The sequence below is a fragment of the Pinus tabuliformis genome, chromosome X (genome assembly GCF_031772625.1).
Source record: "Pinus tabuliformis cultivar Carrire ecotype Pingquan chromosome X, CPIR1, whole genome shotgun sequence".
Classification (NCBI taxonomy): domain Eukaryota; kingdom Viridiplantae; phylum Streptophyta; class Pinopsida; order Pinales; family Pinaceae; genus Pinus; species Pinus tabuliformis.
This window is the reverse complement of record NC_142308.1, coordinates 29,547,476-29,556,007: the sequence shown is the minus strand read 5'-3', so window position 1 is coordinate 29,556,007 and position 8,532 is coordinate 29,547,476.

Genomic DNA, 8,532 nt, shown 5'->3' with positions numbered 1-8,532 from the left:
TCTGATAAGGATTAACTTGAGGTTTCTGATAGTTCTGATACGGAGCACCCTGAGGTTGCCCTTGGGGTTGCTGAGGTACTTGGAGACCGTATTACAGCTGAGGTCCAAACTGTGCCTGGGGACCAGGTTGCATTTGATAAACAGGTTGGTCTTGGAATCCAATTTGAGTTTGGAGACTAGGTTGAGCTTGGAGTCCAGCCTAAGTCTGGAAACTGGTTTGAGCTTGGGAACCAGCTTGCGTCTGAGTGCTCGGTTGACTAAGAGTTGGACTGATTTGACCAAAATGATATCCTTGTTGGAATTGGGGCTGACCCAACTGACCAGAAGGTTGGCCTTGTTGGGACTGAGGTTTCCCTATCTAACCAGAAGGTTGGCCTTGCTGGGAAATAGGTTGGCCTTGCTGAAACTAAGGCTGTCCTACTTGACCAGAGGGTTTTCCTTACTGGGCAACAGGTTGGCCTTGCGGAAACTAAGGCTGACCTGGCTGACCAGAAGGTTGACCTTGCTAGGCAACAGGTTGGCCTTGGTGGAATGGGGGCTGACCTAGCTGACCAGAAGGTTGGCCTTGGTGGAATGGAGGCTGGCCTGGCTAACCAGAAGGTTGCCCTGAATAAACAAAGGAGGAACCTGTGGAGGCCAAAGGTTGTCCTTAAAAGGGTTGTCCTTGTAAGCCTGAAGGTTGTCCTTGAAAAGGTTGCCCTTGCAAACTCGAAGGTTGCCCTTGAAAAAGTTTTCCTTGCGGGCCATGGTAGGTAGTATGATTCCAGGCAACCAAAAGAAAAACGTAATTCTCAACTGGGACGCCTAGAGGAAGAGACCCAGTGTAATAAATATGAGCTCCACGGTGATCATAGTAGTGTCGAGGGTTAGCGAAACGGACATCGGTTGAGAACCTAAAGGGTTATGAGTCAGATTTTGGAGAGAAAACAAGTACTGCTCATCTAGCAATCCCACCGGAATGGAATTCGAAGAGATTGGTACATTACCCATAGGTTGATCGACTCCAGAAACCAAAGGTGAAGGACCGCTGCAAACGGGTCCAGACGATATCCTAGTAACAGTAGTAATTACCGTAGATACGCATAACCACACTAACAGAAGGGGCTGTGGATGCCACACACACAGTGGGCATTGATGGAACGAATGTAACTGATGTAACCTGCGTCTGAGGTATGGAAGTCAGGGCCGACTGAGCAGACTTGAAAGGTCCAAAAGACAGAATGGTAGTAAGAGACCACATAGAGCTCTGATGCAGAGATGTAGAACGAAGTATGTCAGCCAGAGTGTGATAGCGAAGTGGCAACGACACATTTGGAGCAGTGTGGAAAGGAAAACCTTCCGGGGGAATTTGGCATTCCCTAGTCGACACAAGGCTCTCTTGACTGCTAATGGGACTTGACTCATCCATGTCAGAAGTGGCCATCGGAATCAAAGCACCAGGAGGAGTAGAAAGGAGTTCCTCGTCTAAAAGTTCCCAAATGTTGGGAGGGGTCCAATTGATATCAAAAGGTTGCTCACCTGGAGCTCGAGAGTCAAGAGGCTGAACACTTAGGATAATAGGAAGAGTACCAGTAACAAATGATACCTCAGAAGAGATAGGAGAAAGGGGCTCTTCATCACCTGGCAGGGATGACAGATTCGGCGAGTTCGCCAGGATGGCCTAACTCAAAAGTCTGGGAGAAAAGATATAATCAATAGGGTTGCAAAAAATCTTCCAAGATGTGATCACGATGTGACCAAGATTAATAGGTAAAATGTTATTGCGGACAAATAAATTTTATGACATTGGAACGAAACATTACCTTTTCATGTTTAAAGAGTCGAGAAAAAGGACAAAATATGACTCTAGTCGCCTTCGAAGTTTAATGAGCCTAAAAGGACAAGTGCTCAGATGATCCTTTTACTTTTAAAGAGTAAAAAAGGAATGAAAGTGACTTCTCTGGAATTCTAGGCAAGAGGTTGACCAGACAAATCGTAAAACTGCATATACACCTTGGTGATAAAATGAAAGAGAAAAGGCCAAGGACTTCCCATAGGGCATTCAATCTTCCTGAATGCTGTGTTTAGTGCGTTATGACTCGTAAGGTGGTAGACTCAGATTCCTATGGATAATAGGATGATAACCTAGTGGGGTCTCCCAATATATACGTGATGGTATAGGGAGCACAAATCCATACTAGCATCTATTGTATCAAAAAAGGAGGAATCACCCAACCTTAGTGAGAACAATAGGACCAAGGTTTAACAATGCCGGAACACATCTCTAGCCTAGACCTCTAGATATGTGAGTATTAGGTTCCAATGCGTTTTTAAGTTCATTCAATAAATTTTAACAATTAATCTTGAATTAAGTCCCGATTTTAAGGCCCTATCGAATGTATCTTTAACACTCCTAGAATGTAACTAAATGAGCAAAAAGACCATTCTCATTGGATGAACATCTAGCTAAGGAAGAGTGGGAGGTTCAATGCATAACAACTGAATGGAAAACAAGCAAACCAATCAAGGAAAAAGGGACACTTCGACCATTTACTCAAACTTGCAAGCAATCTGAACAAGAAAATTAGAAACACACTTTTTTCTTTTCAATGTCTTAATCTCAATAATTTACTAATGCAAAAATCATCTTTCAAACCTTAATACAAGATGAATGCAATTTTTTTATTTTCTTGAATAAATGATAAGAAACTACATGCACAAATGAATCAAAGACTCAAAACTAAAGAAATAATCCTTTTCTACAAAACTGGAAAACTATCTCATTGACTGGGAAGAAAAGCAATTTATGCCAAGCGAAAGAAGGAGACCGAACGAACAAGACAAGGAAGTTTGGTGACCAAATGCCACACACCAATCAAGAGGATGAAAAACAACGAAAAAGAAGAAGCCTCAAACAATGATAGAGATTATACCAAGCAAAGTCTAAAGATCTCAATGAATGAGTGAGTGGAGTAATCCTAGGGTATTTAGGTCACATTGTTCAAGAGGGAGGATTTGAAAAGACTTGAAAACTGGAATAAAAAATCTTAACAACCAACATTTTTGACACAACAAAGAGGAGAAAAACAAGCTCTGAGGATAGAACACACTGGCTGATCAACCAAACAAACCTCAAAATTTGAAACTTACAGGAATCATTGCATGTAAAACACTAGCAACATGCACTAACAACAAATTGTCACATCTCCCTAACCAAGCACTTTACGATGTCGTCACGAAAGTACATCAGTTAGCGATGTCGAGCTGATTATAGGCCTCAACGCGACTGTTAGATAATTTATTCACGCCATACAATAAAATGTGCAACCTAGCAGACGACGCAGATCTGACTACTTCGCGACTGTTAGGAAATAAACAGCAACAACCCAGAATCAAAAGCAAAAAATGAAAGTTGGACTGGAGTAGGGCCAGATCTATCACTCAAAAGGGTGGGAAGGTTACAGAAGTAGTCTAATAGCTTCCAGAATGAAGTATGCTACCCAAACAATAAGGAAGACAATAAACAACAAAAGCAATCAACACAAAAGACAAAAGATAGTGTTCCCCAACGGAGTCGCCAACTTGTGACATAGGTAAGTTCCCTCAGCGGACAGAGGCAAACCCTCTAGCCCTAGAGTGGGTGTAGTCACTGCACAAACAATACCAAAGAAAATTTCCTTAGAAAGTTGGTGTTATGAAAGCCTACCTTCAATCCGAAGTTCGATGAAGTCCTCGCCGTGTTGCTCCAGCTCTTGTTCTTCTAGTTGCTCATACCTAAAAACAACATGTAGAGAAACACCACAAATGCAATAGAAAACAACCAAACAATCTACTTGAAGAGTCAAGGAACCTCAAGCTATCGACATACAATTTAATGCATGATATAGGAAACAAGCTATTGATTTGTATTAATATAAATCAAAGTAAAACTTACAATTGAGCCTTGATGTCATAAGCCTCCTTGAAGGGTCATGTCAGCATGTCTCCGTAAGCATTTACTTGTGAACAGTCTCCCAAGGGAACATATGACTCTCTCTTCTATCCAAAAGGGTTGATGCTAAAAAGCTCTCAAGCCAAATCTACTCAAACATCTCTCAAATCAAAATACAAATGACGCTACTTCTACACTCCAATAACACTCTCTACCTCTACTCCTCTCTTAGAAAATTGAAACTATCAAATTATGTCTAGCTATCATCTAGTTACATCCAAGCTAGCTGATCTCATTCATGGAGGAGATATTTATAGGAGGGAGAGGTCCCATAAGAAAAGGAAGGAAGAGATTATCTCTTAGAGAGGTTGCACAAAAGGTGGAACAACTGTCCTAGAGGAGAGAGGCGAGCTCAATTGACCCAACAACCAGCCCTAGGACTGCCCATGAAGCAATTTCATCTCGAAGTTTTGACGAGTTGTTGAAAAACTTGCTAAATCTAGATCTTTGCGGGTGCAACATAGGGACAGAGCGAAGACTTCACTAGGGCTAGTGTTAACTTGACCATCTTCACGAGAGGGATAAATTCTGACTCGCGACGACCCAGAAACTTAGTTAAAAAGGGTCTTCTTCAGGGATAATGAATTGAGACACTCTTCCTGAGATTGCAAGGAAGGTAATGACACATAATTGGCAATATGACACAGCATGAATGTCAGTAACATGGACTGGAAGTATCCGGGATTAGGGAATGCAGAGTCGGTGACAAATTACTGTGTAATAGGGTCAACTGACAACTGGGCAATGTGACCACTAAGTTGTTTAACAGCAGCCCTGAAGGTATCGCCGATAATACCATCAGCATGCGCACCGTTTTGCTAAGTAGCAGGAGAATTGGAGTTGCGAGGGTCATTGGGAATGATGTCTTATAAAGTGCTAGACTGGAAGGCCATTCAATGCCACCATTAATGACAAAACCTCCTTCATTTTCCTATAAATTGACCACTCATCTAAGTGATCAAGGGCTGGATTATGTTGAATTGTAAGGAGATAATGCTGTTATGATATTTGGCTTTGAAGCAAGTTTTGTGATGCTACAAGTTTGTCATGCTTTTGATGTGATGTGGATGGGACCCAAGCTGGAGGAATGGCTTTGAATCAGACACCAATGGTTGTAATTCCTTATTCTATCTAATAAAGTGTTTGAACCTTTTTCCCATATGTTTGTATTGTTTCATAATGCTTATGTGTGTGAATTGTATCTGATTCCTTTCACTTATATTCAATAGATCATATGATTTGATCGGTTTTTGTCTTCTATTGTGTTTATAGGGTACTTCTCAATCAGATTAAGTACTGGAAGGAGTGATGGAATCGATACAAGGGAGATGAGAGGAAAGCAGAACTACAGGTAGGTCTTCTATCTTCTCATCTTATATATTGCTTATATGAAAAGTCTAAAACACTTTAAACTATTGTTCTAGATACAACTACTTATCTAGGGAATTAGTATTTATCCATAGATGCTAAATTCTCCAAAACAAATTGGTGACCATACTAGGGAAGAATCCTCTTTCCTAGTAGCTTATCCACCTCCTACGACATCCTTGTAGAGCTTATTTGTGTTCATAGATTGTAATTCAGCTATTTACATTGAAAAACTGGTCAAAACTATGTCAAATTGCCTCTTGAAATGGCTTACTATCACCAGCACAGGCTTGTGAGGGACACAGTGCGCTGCAGAACACCCGTGGCTTAGGGACAGTGCTCTAAAGCGCACTGTCTCCCTCACTGGGCTGCGTTGACCCTCCTAGGATCAGTTTCCCACCTTTGGAAAGAGTTTTTTGCCAATTTTTCTCTATTTGATTGTTTGTTGATTGATCAATGAATGATATGTCTTAGAAGAACAAGTTTTTTATCTCCTTGTCTAGCCCTACTTTGATTTTATTGATTAATGTTTCTTTAATATTTTATTTTTCATTATCAGTCTATAGTCAAAATTAGAATATAGTTGATTAATCTTCATTTGAAAGAAAGTGTTGTAAAGCCTTCTCTTCCTTCAAATTAGAACTGTCGTAAAAGTCTTCGTTCTTATGAAAGATTGATTGATTGTATGTGCATATTTCCTTTTGTTCATATTCACATTAAGGAAATCAAAAAGAAAAACTTGCATCGTTCATATTGTAGTTTGTGAATGCTTGAAAGGAATAGCTAAGGAAATTGCATTAGTTGTGCTCTTTTCTCTTTGTCAAAGATTAGATTGCTCTATCCCTACTAGCTAAGGATTTTCTTTGTTAAATTGAATGGAAAGAATGCTTATCATATTAGTTGCATTTTAGGAATTGAAAACATACATCACATGGTGAACCTTGAAAGGAAAATTCTAAAGAAGATCAACTTAAAATTTATCTGAATTTACCTAATGGAGCATTGTCACCTAACGAAAAACATTTAGTCGTTCTAGGCTAGAGACGTGTTTTGGCATCGTAAAACAAAGCAGCTGTCACTAACTTGTCTACAATAAATCCTGAGTGTGATACCTCATTCCACGTATGTGAGTATATCATAGCTCGTCCATGTACCTTCGGGTATATAGGGCAGTGTTATAGTATGTAAAGTATATGGGAATGCTCTCTTTATGAGGTTTTGCATTAGACAACACTTATACGGACTAGGCCTCCACGTAATTTCGGGTATATATGGGAGGACAACACTAGGTTGCTATCCATCCTTAGGTAACTGAGTTGGCTGCCTTGTACACTATGATACACCGAACACAACATTCAGGGAGATTGCCTGCCCGTACTTCTTGGTTCGTCGGGGGGTATTCTACAGTTCACAGTTACTTGGTAAACCTTTTGCCTAGATTACCCCTCTTTTGTTTTGTTATGTCACTTTGATTAAAATAAATTTAATTGACCACGGATAACATCCTCCACGCTCACTCCTTAGTTGATATTAGGTTGAAACATATGGTGACAAAACTGGAGTCCACCGATTAAGGAATTCCTTTTGATGGGAATCCTAGTCCTTGTCCTCCTTCTGGAAATATTGGTGCTCCTTATATGGCTACATTATCCCTTCTAGGATTGACCATTGGCTTGCCAGTATGGTTGTTTTCAACCTCCTTGGTTCAAAATGTCGCGATTTCTCCACAATCGAGTACACCTCCAACTAGACAAAATCAACCTCCAGTTGATCCTAAAGTTGACCCTTTGCCTTCTTCCTCAGTTGTTTCTTCCTCCCCTTCTTCCTCTTCACCTGGTGAAAGTATTGGTACTAGTAACCAAGTGGCTAAGAAGAAGAAGAAAGGGAACAAGAAGAAGAAGAAGAAAATTTAGCAGGGGGGCAACCAAGAAACCATTGCTTTGAATGCAAATTCTGATGAGAAATTGTTCGATAAGCCTCACAAAGTTCGATATCCATGCAAACTTTGTACGGGAGATCATCTTCTTCGAAATTTTCTTGATATTCCTCAGATCTTAGAAGAATGGTCTTCTCGTTCACATCATCCTGTGTCATCAACTTCTGGAGATCATGTTGGTGACACACCATCAACTAGTGGTAGTAAAGTTCATGGAAAGAAGGGTAAAGTTAAGTTTCCCTGTAGGTTATGTGAAGGGAATCACCCCATTCACCTTTTTCCATATCTGGATGAAGCCAAAAATGTGTTGGATAACCGTCCTGCTTCACAACAGCAACTTCCATCTGGTTACACAAAACTCTCCCTAAATCCTTCACTAGTTGATGAATTGACTGACCAAAATCAACTGTCGGTCGAACCCACTCTCTCTGAAAGTGAATCCTATGAGTCTATACCCGACCTAAATCAACAGGTCAAGGAAATAGTTGACTCGATTTCACCTTCAGTTAATCGTACCTTTCCCGAAGAGAGTGAATATGATACCACTCAGGTTTGTTTTATTTCTTCAGATTCTATTGAGCTTGGGGGAAGTCCTCCTGTTCCATCAAGACAGGAGGAAAATCCTCCAGTTCTCGTAACTCAAGGGGTTAATTCTCCCCTTTCTACGATACCCCCTCCAAGTAGTCTAGTCACTTCCTTTGATTGGAATTGACTCACAGGATTCTGTCTTCCTTCTTATGTGCCTTTCCAGATCATAGTACAAGTTTGTAATATGATTGTGTCTGGCACTATTACAGATGAAGGTGCATCAGTGAGTATCCTTTCCTCAACTGCTTGGCAAGTGCTCGATTCACCGCCACTTGTGCCTATTACCCAGAATCTGTTGGCTTTTAACAGAGGAACCAGTCAACTATTAGGGATCCTCCCTCAGTTACTTATTTCTTTGGGAGGAAAAATCATTTATCTGAATGTGATGGTAGTCCCATCCCCTTTAGATTACAATTTACTTCTAGGGTGCGACTATGTTTATGACATGGGAGCTATTGTTTCCACACTGTTTCAAGTGATGTGTTTCCCGCATGAAGGCAGAATTATCACCATTGACCAGCTTTCATTTCCCAATCCAAATATGGCTTCCAGTCAACCATCTTCCCTAAATGGTCCTTTTGTACCAATGGTATCATCCCTGCCATGGGCCAATTATGTGGCAACCCGTTCCATACCTACATCAACTGACGATCAATTCAATGATGTTGTA